At 38.1% G+C, this 20,927-nt stretch overlaps 1 protein-coding gene across 1 annotated transcript in view; it reads right to left on the reverse strand.

Moving 5' to 3' along the window:
• The window catches only part of BICC1 (BicC family RNA binding protein 1), a 1,908,684-nt gene that overhangs the window by 206,508 nt on the left and 1,681,249 nt on the right, over window positions 1–20,927 (reverse strand). The gene's annotated exons all lie outside the window — the stretch shown is intronic.

Raw genomic sequence — 20,927 nt, forward strand, 5'->3', positions numbered from 1 at the left:
GAAGTGAAAGTAACCTAAAATAAAAAGTGGTTACTATAAGAAAAAGTTTTAAACTACAAGTGAGAGTAGTAAATATAAATATCCAAAAATTAGGAAAATTGAAATTAAAGGAAAAGATTTATAAATATACGACCTGACACAGCTGATCGGACCACGTCTTTGCAAAGCAATAAATGAGATCTGAGGAAATGGGGAGAGAGGCATTCTGATTAAGGCGAAGTATCCAAGAGCTTGTTAATGGATGAGTCAGATTCGATGGATCAGATCCACACCTACATGTGAGGATGAGATGAAAAATCGACAATATCAGATTTAGTGTTCTTAAAATGTTTTGTAATGATTTTCTTCCCAGGCCTGCACTAAAAATGGGCTTCTACCCAGTTGGACTTTCCTGGTAATCAAATGTCAACAAAATAAATATATAAAAACAAAAAAACTAGAATGCCAACAGAGATACCTTACAAAAAGGATACAAGGCCGAAACAACATGCCCTACTTGGACTGACTCAAAGGCCTATCACTAAACTTGGTATTATGCAGCCTACTAAGAGGTGATCTGTGTTTGACTTGCAAGCTATTCTCAGACTGAATGCTGATCAGTTTACTGCACATCAGTAAGTCAAATGACATCAGAAATATTTGTCTATGGATATAAACCTCTTCTACATCAACAGAACAATTTGGAGGGATAGGTACATCTCTCAGAGGATACTGCTGCTTTGGAACAGATTCCCAACCCACATTAAAATAAAAGTTACATACTCACCGTAACTATGCATCAGACTTCCTCAATGAATGGGACCCTGGATCAGACTTGGCCACTCTTCTCTAGATTCTGGGATCTGACTCCCAAGCTCCTCCCTTTACCAATACCACCCTTGACCACTGCATTACCTCAGATAGAGTTTGCTGCTACCATACTATCTTAGAAATACTAAACATTATCATAGCAATGCAGAAAATGTGAAATAGTACCAGAACAAGGGCTCAAACAAATAACTTCATCAGGTCATTCCCAAACACATGGATAGAGGATGGTGGGGGGGGGGTGAGGAAGAATGAAAATGGACAACACAGATGTATAGCTATGGTGAGTATATAACTTTTATATCTGATGTCATCATTTTCATTCATTCCTCAATGAATGAGACTGTAGAACTGCAGAACCAAATGTAGCCCTGTTTCTGGAGATGATATCTAGCTTGCAATGAACAATAAAGTATGAGTACTGGACCAAGTGGCAGCTGCACAAATGTCATCAATAGAACTTCTGGCTCAAAAAGCAGATGACATAGCAATTGACCTAGTTAAATGTGCTTTTGGCAAGTTTAACCCTCTCAAGGAGTAAACATGAGAGATGCAATCTGTTATCCATTTGGCTATTGTATTTTTGAAAATGGTTTTCCCAATCTGTTCTTAGCAAATGAAACACTTGGTCAGTTTTCCTAATTTTAGTCCTAAGAAGACAGAAACGAATTTACCTATGTACATTTAATAGGTGAAGCATGTATTCTCCTTTACTGTTAAATTTAGGAAAGAAAACTGGCAAGCTGATGACTGTTGATGTTCTTTTCTGAGGCAACTTTGGGTAAAATGGTAGGATTAGTGCATACGGTAACTCTGTCTTTATGTAAAATTAGATAAGGTGTTTTTTCAAGAGGGTGCTTGGAGTTCAAAACTCATCTTACATGAGTTACAGCCACAAGAAAGATGGTTTTCCAAGACAGAAATGTTATATCTGCTTTAGCTGAGGTTCAAAGGGGGGTTGCACTAAACTTCACAACATGGCAGTAAGTTCCCAAGGTGGAATAGGATCCTTTATTGGGGTTTAAGTAAAAAAGTGCCTTTAGGAAATGCTTTACATAACTTGGATGAAGTTAAAGGAAAAGCCTTATTTCTGATGTGGAAGTTAGAGATGGCTGCCAGCTGAACTCTGATGGTGGAGAAATTCACCACACCTTGAAAAAGAGAGACAAGGAAATCTAAAATAGCAGGGATTGGAGTGGTGAAAGGATCTAAGTCTCTCTGTTGAGCCCAAAAGGAGAACCTTTTCCATTAACTTTTATAAATCTTTCTTATAGAGAGCTTCTGAGATGAAATAAAAATTTGGCGAACTGGAGAGGAAAGCTTTAAATGTCTAGTCATCATTGGAATTGGAGAAACCATGTGGTCAATCTGAGGCATGCAATGTCCGGATAAGTCATCCCTGATGCATGTGACAGGAGATCTGTACTGGGGCCAGTGACCATAGGAAGGGGACCCACACTTGCTGATGCCAAAATGGTCAATGCAGATTACCTTGCTCTTCAACTGAAGTGCTTTCTGAAGGAAATTGGGGATTAGAGGCAGGGGAGGATAAGGATAAAGAAGACTGGAGGGCCATATTGGACTACAGCATCTCTCAGTGACTGTGCCTGAGGGAGAATTAGGGCAAAGAACCTGCTGCACTTGAGGGGGGAGGAGAATAGATTGCAACAGGGCTGACCTCATCTGTGAAAGATCATGTTTGCCACTGATTGATTGAGACACTACTTGTGAGGCATCAGCATAGTTCTGCTGAGTTTGTCTGCTAGAAAGTTGGATTCCCCTGGTATGTGCATCACTAAAAGAAAGCAGTTGGAGGACATCGCTCACTGCTAAACTCTCTCTGCTTTTTGGCAAAGGGGGTAAGATTTGGTTCCACCCTTGCTTGTTGATGTACCAGACTACTTGCATATTGTCTGTCTGGATAGTAATTGTTCCTACAGGAAGAGTGTTATGAAAGGCCTGCAATGCTAAAAGGACCACTCTCATCTATAAGACATTTATACATAATTTGGTCTCTTCAGGGGACCACGTGCCTTGAACAGTCTGTCTCAAGAAATGACCTCCAACTCATCTGGGAGGCATTCATGGTCAACGTGGCATTTGGAAGAGGAAATATAAAGGGACATCCTCGACAAATCCTGTTGGATTAAATCCACCACAGTAAGGAGTCCTTGTAGACTCGAGATAGTATTACAGAATGTTGTAAAAGCTGTCAAAGAATAGATCACTGCACTGCCAGAGTCCACTGGAGGATTCACATGTAAAGCAAGCAGTAGGTATAAAAATTAATCACTGCAGCCACTGAACCTAGGGCTTTGAGAACTAGTTATGCTGGGGGAGAGTAGTGAGAAAGAACCTGTCTGGCATGCAGTCTCAGGGAAAGAACTCTGTTTTGTGGTAAGACAGCGAGACAATTGACTGTATCTAGACAAGCTCCTATAAACTCCCAAATTAAACTGGTTGAAAGTGGGACTTTGGAAGATTGATTGTAATTCCCAGGGACTGAAATCATCAGAGTAAGTAATCCTTGGCTTTTACTAGGAGATGCCTGGTTGGTGTAGTGTGAATCCAGTCATCTAAATAAGGAAAAACTCTGAAACTGTGCAGTTTTAGATGAGCTGCTAGCACTGTCATACATTTGGTAAACACCCTACGGCCTGTGGTGAAACTGAAGGGCAAGGTTCTGAACTGATGACTGGCTCCCAGGCAGAAGTATAGGGATCTTTGAGAGCACCTGTTCATTTTGATGTGATAGTATAGACTACCAAAGGATGTCAACCAAGATAAGCTAGCCTAGCGGGTAAAGAGATGATTGTACAAAAGTTATAGACGAGGAAGAAAATTCAACTCAGTTTTTTTACTCACTATTCACAACAACAGCTAGATACAGAGCTCAAGGGAATGCACTCCCAACCAATCATTAGAGCGGCAAACAAGATCTGAGGGTAATGCAGTTATCAGGTGTATTATGGGTAAAGGGAGGAACTCAAGAGTTGGATCCTAGAATCTAAGGAAAAGCAGTAGAGTCAGATCAGAGACCCATTAGTTGAGGAACGAATGAAAATGACAACATTAGATACAAAGTTCATCCCTATCCATATTCAACTGCAACTTGGATCTAGGGATGGGAAATAGTACAGGGGGTAGTCCTGGGGCAAATCTTCTATTAAGGGTCACAGGCAGCTCTTAAATGCTTTATCCCATTCATGGGTCCCCTCAAATTATCTATGGCATGATTCCAGTTATTCTCACTGGGAATATTATACAGTTATTGACCAAGGGATGGTTAAGGCCAATTTAACACCAAATGGGATGGGTTATTTTAAGCACCAAAAAGGAAACTGGCTAGGCTTAAAATGGCCTGAAAGGGCAGCTAGCCTAATACTTACCTATGAACCTATGCAAGGAATGGACAGTGAAAAGTAGATGACTGTGGACAGTTCACAAGGGATGTAATAAGTGAAACTTATCTTAAGAGTATGACTCCACTCTCTGCAGAGAACACAGCATTAAAACTTTACAATGGGAGAAATGACATCAATTCCCAGGATAAGGATAGATAATTCAGTCAAGGGAGTCATATGGAGCAAATCTCAAAGGTAAGCCATTTATTTTCATTACTACTTATTGGTGTGCAATTTCCCTAATGCTCTCATGCTTTACTGCATGCCATTGCAATGATGTGAAGAGCAAGAAATTGGGGAAAAAATGGATCTGCTACACCTCCTGATACCTTGCCTTGGGGCAACTGTCTCCTTCACCACCATCATAGCTATGCTTTTGGCTCTATGTTGGGAACACAATGAGAAATGATAGGGAAAAACATAGAGGTAGTTGGAAAAAAGTAAGGGATACTCTCTAAGTTGTGTATGTTTCTTGGGGGGGGGTGACCTTACACACTGCTTGACAGAATTAATGCAGTAAGGTTGAGGACACAATCTTCCATCTAATCTGCGACAACAGATTCAAGTGACAAAAGGTTATAACAAATGCAAAACCACAGAGGACTGGGCCAAAAAAGCCAAGGGAAAAGGAATGAGCACTGCAAAAAAGAGAACGAATGGGAAGAGGAGCTTGGGCTCCAACATACCCTACTGTATGCATTAAAACGTAACATCAACAGAGATAAAAGTGGAGGTGGTTAAGGAAAAGATAGTAAGAGATTGTGAGAAGGAGACATGGATAAGCTTAAAGGACATGAATGATGCAGGATGAAAAACTGGAATGCATGAACTGGCATGAGGGTAACCTCAAAAAAAAAAACTAAGGGGAACTGAAAGTTGGAGACAAACATAGGGAAGAAGAATAAAGAAATTTTGGAGAATTCTGGAATAGGTCAAGAGAAGATTTGGCATGCAAAGAAAAGGATAGTGAGGACAGACTTAGAACAATGAAGGACTTAATACAGAACAGCAGAAACTCAATGGTGGATGACTTGGTACTCCAGAAGACCTGAAAAAAGAATACAGAGGGCAACAGAAGAAAGGAACAGGCATGAAGAGAGGGCAAAAGAAGAGAGGCTGGCACCCTGGATGAAATGGAATCATTTAGGGAGGAAAAATACAAAGATCTATGATATATAAAGGGACAAGCCTGAAGAAAAGATAATATGAAAGAATTGGGGAAGGAAGGACAATTCAGGCAGTGAGGCACATGCAGAAAGCACACAAAGTAGAGGATGAAAGCCTCTGAATTTTGTATAGATGGTAGCTGAAAAAATTACATGGAGCTGCTTACTGCTTGGTGTGAAGGATATGAAGTGTTTTTAAGACACTCAGTCTTGCTGGCTGGATTCTGCTAAAATTCAAAGTCTAGTTATATTTGCATTCACAGTCTGTTGCATACAGAAACTTGCAGAATATACACTGATGAGAGAATATACTTTGCAGCATCAACTTTAGAGAGCAGTAACCAATAACTTTTTATAATAAACCAAACGGAAACACGTTACAGCTTAAAAGTACTGTTCCAACTTTACTTCTCATATAGTACAGATGATGTGAGAGATATAACATTTACCTTAGGACTTGTGTCCCTACCATCCCTCTCACATAGCTGGATTTATACAGCTCTTTATATACAGTTTTAGTCCTGTAGAAACAATACTAAGCTTCCTTGTTTAACAATGTCTTGTAAGAGACCAGCTTTTCTGACAGTGTGAATATCCTGTAACAGTGTCCTGATGTCCATGTAGAAAAACATATTTTTGAGGAAACACATTGTTCTGTATTCTATTTGGAGAATTGCTTATCCTGTAGAAACAATACTAAGCTTAACATATGAGCATATGTTCTTGTGCCAATGCTGATAAGCATATCCTGTTTTATGAAGAAAAACATATTTTTGATAAAACACATTGTCAGAGATCAGCTTTTCTGACAGTGTGAACATCCTGTATTTTATTTGGATCTTTGTATAAAAAGATCTGTTCTTGTGCCATCCTGTTTTTCCATGCAGAATAACATGTCATTGTTCTTTAAAAGCAGATTTTGCATTTTTGTTCTTGCATACATCCTGTTTTTAGTCTGTAAGGGAAAAATGTCCATTCTTTAAAAGCAGATTTTGTATTTTTGCTCTTGCATACATCCTGTTTTGAGTCTGTAAGGGAAAAGTGTCCATTCTTTAAAAGCAGATTTTGTATTTTTGCTCTTGCATACATCCTGTTTTGAGTCTGTAAGGGGAAAATGTCCATTCAGCAGATTCCTTTTCCAAGCCATGGTAATTTAGTATGGATGCTGATTACATATTACTAAACTCTACTTCTACATTTAAGCAAGCTTTATCTTATACATTATTTATGTTGCATAATTGCAGCAAAATTACTTTCAACCTTAGTATATTGTTGAGCACACTCTAACAATTCCGTCTTTTTATTTTAAACTAGAGAAATAAATTCAGCATTATTTGGTAATACTTTTCATTATGACAATTAACAACAGTAACTTGACTAGCTTTTGCTAAGCAGACTTTAATACATGTAAATAATATGCAACCAAGCATTACAATAACAATAAAAGAAATTAAAAATACAGTGATTTTTCCTGTCCATCCTGTAAATAGATTACTAAACCATTCACTCCAGTCATCATTCCAGCTTTTTCTAGTATGTTGAGACACTTGTGCAATCACTTCTAAATGTGCTTTTACAGATTCTGTTTTGTCTGGAATAAATGTACAACACTGTTCTCCTATTAAAGCACATGTACCCCTTGTGATGCTAATATGTAATCTAATGCCATTCGATTTTGCAAAACCATAGTTCAGATTGCTGTCATTTCGACAGTAATGTCAAGGACTGCATTGAAAGTGGCATTTGCCAATACCTCAACTGGTTTAGATAGTTTTCTCAGTTCCCAGATGGCTTTTGCAGCCCCGTACCAAGGGAAAATACCTGCTCCAGAGATTACATCATCTCCTAAATCCATATCTTTTAATTTAATATAATCAAGATTTTGATGATATATACGTGATGTATCTAAGGTGTCTACTGGATTTTCTGGACTTTCAATTACAGGTAATATATCCCTTTTCTTTTTGTATTCCTAATGTTTCCTTTTGGTAACTCTTTTACATGATGCATTGCTGGTACCACTAATCCTATATAACAGGTGCCATCCCATCCCTTTGGTAACCATTTATAAGCATATTTACCACAGATGTAATATAACCCATCTGATAGAGCAACACTGCTATTTACCAGACTGCCATTTACTTGCCCCATAGTAGGAGTTTTATCATGTACAACTGTAAAGTTTTTATCTGTTTTACTTCTCCAACATGTAATATTAGTTTTACAGTCATTTTGTCATTTTGTGAAAAGTGAAATACTGCTGTGTCACTTAATATTAACTGACCCTTAATTGGTATTAAAATAGGGAAACCATGAGAAAATACTCCACATACTGGTATGTGGTTGTGAAAATTTATCATTTCAATTGTTTGAATACAATTGCTATTACCCACTGGAACAGTTCCATTTTGTTGAAAACATGTGATCCCCTGTACTATAGCAGATAACTGTACTCTTGCTTTACGTAATTGTACATTTATAACTTGATCTCCTGTTTCATTTATTAATACTCTCCAACTACTAAGAGAATTTAGTGGAATAGGTATTAGAGGCATTACCCTGTTATTTTTGGTATTAAACTACATACCCAACAATTAGAAACATTCATGCTTTTGCATACCAACATTGTCTTGCTAAGAAAGTGTTAAAAGATGGTGACCAGTCTTGTTCATTTTTCCACATTTCTTTACTCTCTCTCTTATGTAACTTTACAGTTTGATTAACAGGTTGTAAGTATAATTTAATACTAAGCAATACAATAATAGTTAGTATAATAGCTATTATCAATTTAAAAACATCCTTTAAATAGAAATTCCATTGTTGAATCATTTTGCCTTTGGTCATCCGAAACTGGATTTCCAAAAGGATGCACTTTAAACCATGTCAATTTCATTAGGGTTTTCTCTGTTGGAAACCTACAAAAGAATACATTTAATCAGATTTACATTGTTCACTATTTTTTATCATTCTTAGTTGATCTTTATGTACCAACATTGTTCTGTTTTTCTTTTTCCTTTGATTTTGTACACTAATGGTCCAATTTGTTCCACTACTTCAAAAGGGCCTTGCCAATTGCTAGCCCATGGTCCTTCCATTTGGAATGTTTTTACCAATACTTTGGTTCCACAGGGAAGGTTTTCTTCAGCTGGTATTATTGGCACCTTTTTCCATAGATGGAACGCTTGCTCCCTTGCATTATAGTCACATATACTAGTAAGTTGTTTTAGCCATTCCTGATGTTTGCTAATTTCTAGCATGGGCCTACCATTAGGTAAATCTGGATCAAATGGTAATTGTATGGGCATTTTATGGCCTGTCATTATTTCATATGGGGAAATACCTGTTTTGCTGTTTGGTGTTGCTCGAATACCCATTAAAATACCAGGCAGATGATGTACCCATGTATTGCCCTTTTCCAAGCATGCCTTTTTTAGACGTTCTTTTAACATCCAATTCATACATTCTACAATGCCATTAGATTGTGGATGGTATGGTACATGAAACCTTTGCTGTATGCCTAACAAATTACACATTTGTTTAATGAGATCACTAACAAACTGTGGGCCATTGTCTGACTCTATAACCCGTGGCCATCCCCAATGACAGAAAATATTTTTCCATAAGGCTTCTGCTGTTGCCTTTGCTGTCATGGTTTTGGTAGGAATTGCTTCTACCCATTTTGAAAAGACGTCCACTACTACTAGTAGATATCTGTAACCTCCCTTTGTTGTTGGTAATGGACCTGCATAATCTATTTGAACTGCATACCATGGCCCATCCGCTGGCTGTACTCGATGTAACTGAGGCCTTTTGCTTTTAGCATTTACCTGAAGACAGATTAAACATTCTTCTATAATCAGTTTGCAGACCTTTTTTAAATTTGGGTTCCAATACTTTTCTTTAACAACTGCCCATAACTTATCAGTTCCTATATGGCCCAGTATTTGGTGATTTAACTTGACCAACTGGCGTGCCAACTGAAATGGTACATATGGCAACTGTAACCCTTTGGAGGTTGTGTATGCATAGTACTCCTTTGGTGGTATGCCTACCAATCTGCACTGATCGGTTTCTTCTTTTAAGCCCTGTTGTTTTTGTATATTTACAAGGTCTTTCTCTATTGACTCTTTATCTAGCTCTTTTAAGACACTAACTTCTACATTGGCATACTCATATTCTGGAAGTTCTTTTCCATTTTGTGCTGCTTGTTTGGCCAAGGTATCAGCTAACACATTTAATCTGTAAGTTTCACTGGTTGGCTTTTGATGTGCTTTTATTTTTAAGATGCTATACTGTCCTTGTTGTTTTGACATTGTTATAACTTTATATATGTCTTTTAATACTTCAGCATGCCGTAATGGTTTACCTACACTATCCACAAATCCTCGTCTTACCCAGGTTTCCATATGTAGTCTTAAAGAATTTACTACATAAGCACTATCTGAAAAAATGTTAATAGGATTGTAATACTTTAGCACATACAATACTGCCTCCAGTTCAGCTCTTTGAGCTGACATATGCCCTGGTAACTTGATTAGTTCAGGAGAACCCAATTATGGATTCTCTGGAACTATGGCAAATCCTGTCCAGTATCTGCCTTGGTCCCAATATCGTGCTCCATCCACAAAGATGGATGGCTTAAAGTGATCAAAATCAGATGCTAAAATTGCACCTCAGGTGACATTATCTTTTCTAAACAGTTATGCTGTTTTCCTTCATATCCCATATGGTTTGACAAATGGTATTTATCCCCTGTCTGTATAGTAACAGTTTTCATTCCAAAAAGTGCCATCCATTTTGCAAAGACTGCCTGACTAATACCATCTGTAATTTTATTCATTTCAAAACTGTCTATCAAAGCTTTTACAGCTTGATGTGGTGTTTGTACTATAATGCTGGAAAATACGGTCAAATATTCAGTTTGTTTAATACTCCAGTAAATGGCTAATAACTGCTGTATACATGGATGGTAACCCAATTCCACTGGAGTCATCTTTCTGCTAAAGAAAGTGACTGGGCGTAATGTTTTTTCCATTCTGTTGTCACTACCATGTGGCCATTCCTGTAGTAGTACCACAGACAGTGTTTTCTTCCCTGCTGCTGCTTGTAACACAAATGGTAACCTTGGAGTAGGCGCTATTAGTTTTGTAGCTTGTGCTAGTTTTATTTTTATCTGTGAAAATGCCTCCTCTTCATGAGATCCCCACTCTAAAAAGGTGGAGTTCTTTTGTTCATGTAACATTTTGTATAGGGGAGCAGCCACGGCTGCATAATCCTCTATAAATTCCCTATTGTAATTCATGATTCCCATGAATTTATGTAAGTCTGCTATAGTCAGTGGCTTTTCCATTTGTAAAATGCCTTGTACACGTACAGGGCAAGGAGATCTTCCTGTTGGTTTTATAATAGTACCTAGAAACTTAACTTTTGTGTCATAAACTGAATTTTTTCACTTTTAACCTTAAACCCTGCTTGCTGTAGAGTATGAAAAACTCTCTTAAGAAGCCGTACATGCTCCTCTACTGTTTCTGACTGAATTAAAATATCATCAATGTAATGTATTACTGAATCATCCTTTTCCAAATGTTGTAGAATGGATCCTACTGTCTGATGAAAAATAACTGGACTGTTTTGAAACCCTTGTGGTAACCTTGTCATAACATATTGCTGGTTTTTAAATGTAAAGGCAAATCTTGGCCAATCTTTTTTCCTGAGTGGCACTGCAAAAACCATTTGCTAAATCTATTACTGTAAACCACTTACTTTGTGGCTTAATATGTGCAGCCAACTCTGGGACTCCTGGAATCAAGTGTGCTCTAGGAGTGGTATATTGATTAACCTTTCGTAAATCAATAACAAGACGATAACTACCATATTTTTTTCTTAACTGGCCAGATTGATGAATTTGTAGGACTGTTGCCTTTTTGTATAATCCCTTCTCTTTCCCATTCTGCAATACATTTTTCCATATGTTCTTCTGCTTCCCTAGGAATAGGATATTGTTTTTGAAAAGGTGGTATATAGTCCTGATCACTTCCTATTCCTACTGGGCTTTCTAGTTTCCCACAATCACTGGGACCCTTGGACCATAGATTTGGGAATTGCTGTTGTAAATGCTTCCATACATCCTCACTGTCTGTATTTATATAGCCTGTAGGTTTTTCAGGTTTGTCAGGTAGAGAGATTGCATAGCAACCTGTATTTTGCTCTTCCTCTCTTTGTTGTTTGTCTCCCATCCACAGAATTTCATTAGGTAAATCAATTACTATGCCTAAAGGTCCTAGAATGTCCATACCAATAATGGTATTTGTGCAAGATGGATGCATTAAAATGCACCCTTCCATATTTGTCCCTCTTGACTAAACTTTATGTCCACATTTTGGCTACTCACTGCATAGCATCCTGTGCCATTAAATGCTGAAATGCAAACTTTTTTATAGGATTTACTGGTAACTGTCTGTTTGTGACAGATACTGCTGCTCCTGTGTCTATTAAGACATTTTTCCACAGTGACCCCTCTACCCAAATATCAATCAGTGGTCGTCCATCTCGACCCTTTTAAAGGTAGTCAGGAAAGATACCAGAGTAGGGGGCACATCCCTATTGTAAGGAAATCCACTCATCCTCTCCTTTATTATCAAATGCAATATGACACACCTCATGTTTTTGTTTGTCATCTTCTTCTGTGTCTGAATGATCTACATATTTAGGTTTTTCAATCTCTTTTTTAACTGTTGCCTAGCTATTCCTTCTGCCTGTTCTATCAAATGTTTGGATTTACAGGTGAAACTGTTTGAAAATCTACCGGGCATACTTTCCCTTTTCCTGTATATTGATGGCTCTTATAACTGTTTTACTAATATTGTAAGGTTTTGTACATGATCCTGCTTTTCTGACTTTTCTTGTAAATTTGTTTGCTCTCTTTTGGAAACACTCCCTGTTCTTCCTTCTTTTTGCCAGGCTTTGTAATGATCACAATTTTGCTTAACGTGTCATATTTTTTTACAAAAGAAGCATGTTGGTGCCTTTTGCTCATTACCTGTGCTTGATCCTGGTACTACAAGCATAGAGGCAGGAGCTGGTGGTGCTGACACAGCTCTTTCTGCTGGTGGTTGGTCACACCATCTTTGCCTTCCCCTGTTTTTGACTTCACCAATTACTTCAAATGGCTCACTATTATCTTCACATGCAAAGATATGGTGCGAGTATAAAGTCCCATCATCGGCCATAGTCCGTCCCCTCATTAGTTTTTGTACCAAATCAGTGAGGGTATCAGAATTTTCTTCGTAGATACATTTAATATCCCCTGGAACCCCTTTGACTTGTTCTAAGAAGCAATGTATTAACTGTTTTGTATGTCTCTTTTCCCATGTCTCTGTCTGTTTTTATATATGATTTGAAATGCAAGTCTAAAATGATCACTTTGTTCCATTAATTTATCTGTGATAGTAATTTTAAAATTATCTAATAATTTGGCTGTGAGAGGCTGCCCTTGTGTAAATGCCATTAAAACGGCTGTCATCGTCCTACTTTAGTGTTTAACTGATAATCATCTTGCTTTAATTGTATGAAAGTTTTAAAACATTTGGGAATGAAAATCCAGAAACATCTAAGTAATGCATCTGTCCATATATCAGATCCTGCTGTATATGCCACCCATTCTTCAAATGTAAGCATGTTATAAAATATGCCTTTTTTATCATTCCACTGTGGTAAACTCTGTAATAATCTAGACTGCATATATAAATCTGTAGTGGTTCCCTGTCCCTGTTCTATAATTTGGACTGGTTTTGTGTTTTTAACTCTTCTTTAAGCTGGGATATCAAAATAGTATTTTGGAGGTTAGTCTCTGTTAATTCATCTAATTCTTCTTCCTTTTCCTTCAGATGCTGTTTAAGGTCTGTCATTTCTACCTGTAAGTGTTTAAGGGATATATGATACCTGTTATTGGATTCCTCTGTTGACTGCAGAGCTCCTATGCACTTTTGACAGAGATCTTGAATGTCAGTTTTGAACATTTTAAATTCATTTTGTTTCTCTTTTAAAAACTTATTAAAGTTTTCTGTCAATGTATCATAAACTTTGTTTCTGTCCTCATCTGTATGTGTAGCCGTGGCATCATTCCATGCTTGTACATAATTTTTAAAGGGAGTTACAAGATCTACAGGGGACTCTGTCAATAACAGATTTGATTGCTGTTGTAATTCAGAAATTAATGTACTAACAGGACATAACTGCTTTACATCTGGATATAATGAAAACTGTGTATTATTAATCATTTCTTTATCATGAACAGATCTGTCTGCACAGTCTAGTTTTTTAGCCATATCATGCAATACTTGTTTATGGCATATTACACAAAATGCAGTTTCCTTTGAATCACACAATAAACATTTACTATGATATACTTAATTTTTTTTGTTGCAAATACCAATCAAATGTTACAATCCACTTACATAATGCTGGTATGTCAACTTGCCCTAACAAGGTTTTACACTTACTAATGTGTTGTGTATACCAACATTGCAATTTACTCCATATTTTATCTGGTTGTTCTGCTACATTAAGAGTAAAACTTGGCTTACATTTGCTAGAATTCTGCCTGATAGCATCCATACTAAAAAAAAATGTGACGTGAAAAAGTCTTACCAAAGCAAGAAAACAGGTGATCAGTCTGTTGTTGCAGATGTCTGGAAATTTTCAAAAGTCACTTGAGAAGCTGGGAAAGCACAACAGGCAGCGGACTGCTGTGCTAGTGGATATTCCCCTTTTCTTAGTGAAATTATGGTACTGCGACTGGAACTTCAGTCTCACTCCGGATGTAGACGTCTAAAAACTGTACTACTGCAAGCTGCATAAACTGGAATACTTCTGTTCAGAATTGACACATACGTACAAATGTTAGTTACTGCAATTTAACTGAAGTGACCCTCTGCAGGGCTTACCATCACTCCTCCTGTGGTTGAATGCAGATTGTAGGTTCAAATGCAGGCTAGCTTGCCATTGAAAAAATTACATGGAGCTGCTTACTGCTTGGTGTGATGGATTTGAAGTGTTCTTAAGACACTCAGTCTTGCTGGCTGGATTCTGCTAAAATTCAAAGTCTAGTTATATTTGCATTCACAGTCTGTTGCATACAGAAACTTGCAGAATATACACTGATGAGAGAATATAATTTGCAGCATCAACTTTAGAGAGCAGTAACCAATAACTTTTTATAATAAACCAAACGGAAACATGTTACAGCTTAAAAGTACTGTTCCAACTTTACTTCTCATATAGTACAGATGATGTGAGAGATATAACATTTACCTTAGGACTTGTGTCCCTACCATCCCTCTCACATAGCTGGATTTATACAGCTCTTTATATACAGTTTTAGTCCTGTAGAAACAATACTAAGCTTCCTTGTTTAACAATGTCTTGTAAGAGACCAGCTTTTCTGACAGTGTGAATATCCTGTAACAGTGTCCTGATGTCCATGTAGAAAAACATATTTTTGAGGAAACACATTGTTCTGTATTCTATTTGGTGAATTGCTTATCCTGTAGAAACAATACTAAGCTTAACATATGAGCATATGTTCTTGTGCCAATGCTGATAAGCATATCCTGTTTTTTATGAAGAAAAACATATTTTTGAGAAAACACATTGTCAGAGATCAGCTTTTCTGACAGTGTGAACATCCTGTATTTTATTTGGATCTTTGTATAAAAACATCTGTTCTTGTGCCATCCTGTTTTTCCATGCAGAATAACATGTCATTGTTCTTTAAAAGCAGATTTTGCATTTTTGTTCTTGCATACATCCTGTTTTGAGTCTGTAAGGGAAAAATGTCCATTCTTTAAAAGCAGATTTTGCATTTTTGTTCTTGCATACATCCTGTTTTGAGTCTGTAAGGGAAAAATGTCCATTCTTTAAAAGCAGATTTTGTATTTTTGCTCTTGCATACATCCTGTTTTGAGTCTGTAAGGGGAAAAATGCCCATTCAGCAGATTCCTTTTCCAAGCCATGGTAATTTAGTATGGATGCTGATTACATATTACTAAACTCTATTTCTACATTTAAGCAAGCTTTATCTTATACATTATTTATGTTGCATAATTGCAGCAAAATTACTTTCAACCTTAGTATATTGTTGAGCACACTCTAACAGTAGCTACCCCATGTGACTGGTAAAAGGTGAGAAGATATTAGATGCTGGGTGTGTCAGGAGGAAGTGCCAGGAATGATGCACATGTTCTGGGACTCTGGGCGGGAACAAGACATAGACATAGATTAGTACTAGGCTAACTGTCCTTGTGACTCATTTTAAGCCTAGAAATTTACCTCATGTGAGAATCAAACCCTGCACTTTGTGTCTATAAGGTAAACTCCTTACCATTATGCCAGCCTCCCACCCAAGACTGGAAGCAGGCACAGAAGATTTGGAGAGACATTTCAAAAGGAAGTGGAGAATAGTTGAGAATGCTATATATGGAGCAGAAAGAAAGAGGACAGTGTATGGGGAATGAACATCATACTGCTTGAGTACCAAACTTTAAATTATCACCACTAAAAACTGAGAGGATACACAAAATACAGGGGAGCAAGAGGTTCAAGGACATGGGGATAGAGGACAGCAGAAATGGACTAGAATGACAAATAATAAGAATAAAAAAAAACAAATGAACCCTAAAAAAAGTGGGGGGAGAGGGCTAGGTATGTAAATGAAGCAGCCAACATCTGATGAGATAAGGCACACTATGCATGAGGACTGCAAATGTGATTTATTGTACAGAATTAATAAAACTAAAAAAAACAACTGAAATATTCAGTTTAAAAAAATATATATATATATATATATATATATATATATATATATATATATATATATAAATAGAGAGAGAGAAAGAGAGGGGGAGAGAGATTTTATTTACTTATTTCCAGTGTGATTACAGGGGAAGTCCACTAGGCCCAGAGAGCCAGTTTTCAGTGGAGACCTGGGGAGAAAAGCTCCATGAAACAGATTACAGTAACAATAGCAGAAAGAACAAGTACAAATACATATCAAATACAAAGTGTGAGCAATATTGCCCATAGTGGAAAAATATCATGCAGATACATTTTAACAAATTCACACAAAGTCAAAAGCTATTTACAGTGTGAGAGAGATCGTATGGGAATTAGCTATAGAAGGATATAGCCAGCTATAAGGTGCTTAGGAACTCAGGAGGATACCCTCCCAGGAGCTTTTGTTAAAGAATTATACGTAGGGAGAATGCAGTTACATTTCCATTTGGAGGAGAGGTAGGTGTAAAGCTGAGTTTTGAAGTTGTTGTGTTTGACATTGTCCTTAGTGTGGAAGGGAGAGAGTTCCATTTCTTACCCAAGGAGAAGGAGAGAAGTTGTCCAGCAGGATGTTTAGGTTTGTGGACAGCACATTTTGGTGTTCAGATCTGAGAGTTCTAATTTGGGGTGCATGAGGGAAAGATGTTAATTAGAGTGGGGCATTTAGTTGGATTAAATATTAGTCTATGTGCTGTAGTGAGCTGGAAGTCCAGGCAATTTGTGAATTCTAACCAGTTGAGGGATTGGAGGGTAACACAGTGATGAGTGGAATGTTTGGCTTTGGTGGCAAATTTAGAAATTTTGTTATAACAGGTTTTAAGTTTGGAAGTGATGGAGGAAGATAGGTTAGTTGGTAGCAGGGCACCGTACAGAGGGGAGATGAGGAGGCCAGAGTATGCCTGGTAGAAGTAGAGAGGAAGTGGTTGTTCCTCTATAGCATACCTAGTTTTTGGTGTTTTTTTTTTTTTTTATATTTTCCTGAATATGGATGTCGAACTTGAGATGTTCATCTATAGTTACACCAAGTAGTTTGGCAAAGGGAACAACTTCGATCACAGAGTTGCTTTGGCTAAGGACTTGGAAGGATTTTTTTATCAAAAGAGAAAGATTATGAGGGTGTGAACAGTAGTATTTTAGATATGTTAGCATTGAGAGAAAGGTGATTTTGGCACATCCAGATCTCAGTAGTTGAGAAGGCAGTCTGAGTTTTAGATAGGTGTTCGGGGAGGTTAGAGGCATATTGGAGCGGCCTTAGGTCAACTGGTGCCCTAGGCAAAAGGGCTCCACGGTGCCCCCCACCACACCATCTGGTGCCCCCATCCTAGTCTACCTATACCAAATAAATACTGGAAAAGTGCCCCTACTAGAGCGGCGCCCTAGGCGGCCGCCTAGTTGACCTATGCCTAAGGCCGGCCATGGGCATATATGAAAACTGAAATGTCAGGCCAATGGTAGCACAAACTTATGGTGCTACTCCCTGGATCACTGAGGTTCTAGTCTTTCTACTATATGTGCATTTTGCTTGTACTTTTGCCCTTTTTACTTCTGGGTTTGGACCAAACAGCAGATGAGAAATTCAGGACTGGAAGCTGCAGAGTTTTGGGTATAGTGGTTGTAGCAGGTGTCCCTAGCAAGAGTAAGAAGAGTTGCATCCTTGTCTGTGGCATTTTTGAGCTATCTTATTAACTGTTTTTTTTGCCTGACAAACTTTTGTCTACTATTTTTATTTTGTTGACTGGCGCTTTCCCATTTAGATGGGCATTTAATTGGTATATAATCTACTCTGAGCAGTCCAGTGCTTTATAGTGTCAATCTGCTTGTTACTGAGCTTGTCAACTACTATGCAATATGGACTGAGTTTATATCTTGTGCTTAGTTCATCTGGTTATGGACCAGACAGCAAGTGAATGACACAGGAATGTCTGTAGCTTACTTCTGTTCTTACCGGTTGTATAAAATATTCCTAATGACAGGAGGGACTGTTTCACCCTGCTGCCCGTATTGGCTGATAACTCTTAACATGGAATCTTACTACCTGTCTGCTGCTGTTTTTCTTGTTGCTAAGTGGCACTTCCATCTGTCTGCTGCTCCTTTTGCTGCTAACTGGAGCTTTCCTGCTCAGGAAGCATTCACCTGATATACAAAAAAAAAAAACTGTTTGCATGGCCCAGCACACTACAGTGCTGAACTGCAGGTTGCTGAGCTTGTTGATGTACTATCATGCTAAGTGGACTGAGTTTTCATCTTACCCTTTTTCATCTAGTTTGTACAAGATGGCAGATGAATATCATAGGCATACCTCTCAACTACCTCTAATTTTGACTCAAATTTTAGCTATGCCACATTTAATCCCTCTTAAAGATGGTGACTTTTGGAGAAAAAATGAATTACACTTAATGACAATAATTATAGATTTTTACTTCAGAAAATGTATATTAACTCAACATTTTTTTATTATGTCAATGTCTTAATATTACTAAGATTTTAAAAGTGTCCCTTATGAAGACACCAGTTGGCATAATGGTTATGGTCTTCGCCTCCCATGTTGCAAGGTACAAGGTTCGATCCTAACCTCCAGCAAATGCCTGTTTGGAGTTTGAATGTTCTCCCTGTGTCTATGTGGGGTTCCTCCCACCTCTAAAAAACATACTGAGTGTTTCCATCCCAAACTGACCAATGAATGGAACTGTGGGCAGCAGCACAGACTCTACATGATGCCCTATAGGGGGAAGAACTGCACAGACCAATCGCTTTGGGAATCTACTGTGGCAGTACAGGGACATCAAACTCCTGTTGCATTGCATGAAAGTTCTGGAGAGGGTGACGGACAAACAAGATACGCAGAGTAGTAGAATATAAGAAGGGAGATGAGCAGTTTGGATTTAGATCAGGATGCAGCACAACTGACCCGATGATTGCAGTGAAATAGGACAAGAAACTAGAAATGAGGAAAGAACCCAACTACGCATTCCTAAACTTGGTGAAAGCATATGACAAAGTCCCAAGAAAGCTGATTTGAGCAGTACTACAGTAGTTTGAAGTTCCAGAAACACTCAGAATTAGTGCAGGTTATTTACAAGGACTCAATGACAAGTATGAGCAGTGTTTGGTCTCACAGAGGAGTTCCCAGTGGGAGTAGGTGTGCACCAGGATTTAGCTCACTGCTGTTCATACTGGCAATGGACATTATTAGCGAACAGGTTAGAGGGGACAGATCAACAAAGTTGTCTGTATGCAGACAATGTGGCATTAGAGGCAGATTCTGAACAAGGACTTCAGCAAAGGATAGGGGAATGGAATGCAAAACCGATGGTAAGTGGGATGAAACTAAGCACAGGTAAGACCGTGGTAATGGCAGCAAACTGGGGAAATCAAGAAGTGAAGCTGAAAAGCTAGAAGGCAAGATAGTGTAACAGGTAAACAGCTTCAAATATCTGGGAGAGGTGGTTGAGGAGAAGGGAAGTCTGAATGAAGTCAAATTAGAGGGACTGCAGCCAAATGGCAAAGTCTCAGTAAAGGCGCAATGAGGAAGGGTGGTAGGATGCACACTGTGGGACAGATGAAGAAATGAGTACATAAGAGCAGAAGCCAAAGTAGCTCCAACTGCAGAAAAGATGAAAGAGAACAGATTACAGTGGTTCGGACACGTGCAGAAAAGCAGAAGACAATGTGGTGAAGATAATTTGGGACAGACAAGAAGGCAAGAGGAAACGAGGACGTCCAACAAAAAGGTGGATTCTGCAAAAGACAACTTGTGACAGAGAGGCATGAATGTTACAGAAGCAAGGAGAGTGGCAGTGAATAGACATAGGTGGTGACAGTTAACCCCATGTAGAAAATGGAGAAAAGGGGGTTGATGATGATACTGGCTGTTTTTTGTTTGGGCTTGGTGGTTCTAGTATCTGTCCCAAATGAGTTTCATTACTGCCTGCCTGAATTGGCTGATGGCTCTTCCTGAGCAATTATACTAGAGGAGTGCCTGGCATTCTATTTTTGTTGCTGATTGAAGCTTTTATCCATTTACTGAACTTTTGTTGTGGACTAGACAGCTTATCCATATGCTTTTCTTTTTATTACTGATTGGGGATTTCTGATTTAGGTGGGCATTTGTCAATCATCTACTCATGTCATTGACAGAGACAATGAGACAGAGGTGCAAATACTTGCTCAATTTTGAGGCTATTCTTTCACCACACATCAGCAAACAGCTTACTATTGCACCTTAAGACTATACAGCCAGTTATGCTGAGGTTATTATTAAATTACCTCAGCCTCCTAGAGCCAATTTAAAGAAACCTCAGCCATGTAATACTAATAGCTATAATATATCCAGCAGCTGCATCTTCATCTGTGCATTAAATTTATTTTATTTTTTATTTATTTTACGTTTGTTTACCGGGAGAGTCCGACTGGGCATAAAAACCCTTTTTCAGCAGAGGCCTAGGGAGAAAACATCCAACAAAAGTGTGTTAGTAGCAAGATATTTTAACACAATGAATATAGAATACAATAAAAATAGCAAAACATTATAGTTTTAAAATAACTGAAAACAGGATGAACTGGTCAAGAGTAAAATACATGGCAGGTAGTTGCAGTGTTTTTAGGTGGCAAAAGTTGTGGCAAACTAACCTAATGAAAAAATAATAATTAGGCACTTATTACTAGTGTGCAATAGTAATGGATGGTGGATTCTGGAAGCAGAGAGTTAGAGAGGTGGCGT

Source organism: Protopterus annectens, chromosome 14.part0, assembly GCF_019279795.1.
Source record: "Protopterus annectens isolate FY-2018-M chromosome 14.part0, PAN1.0, whole genome shotgun sequence".
Classification (NCBI taxonomy): Eukaryota; Metazoa; Chordata; order Ceratodontiformes; family Protopteridae; genus Protopterus; species Protopterus annectens.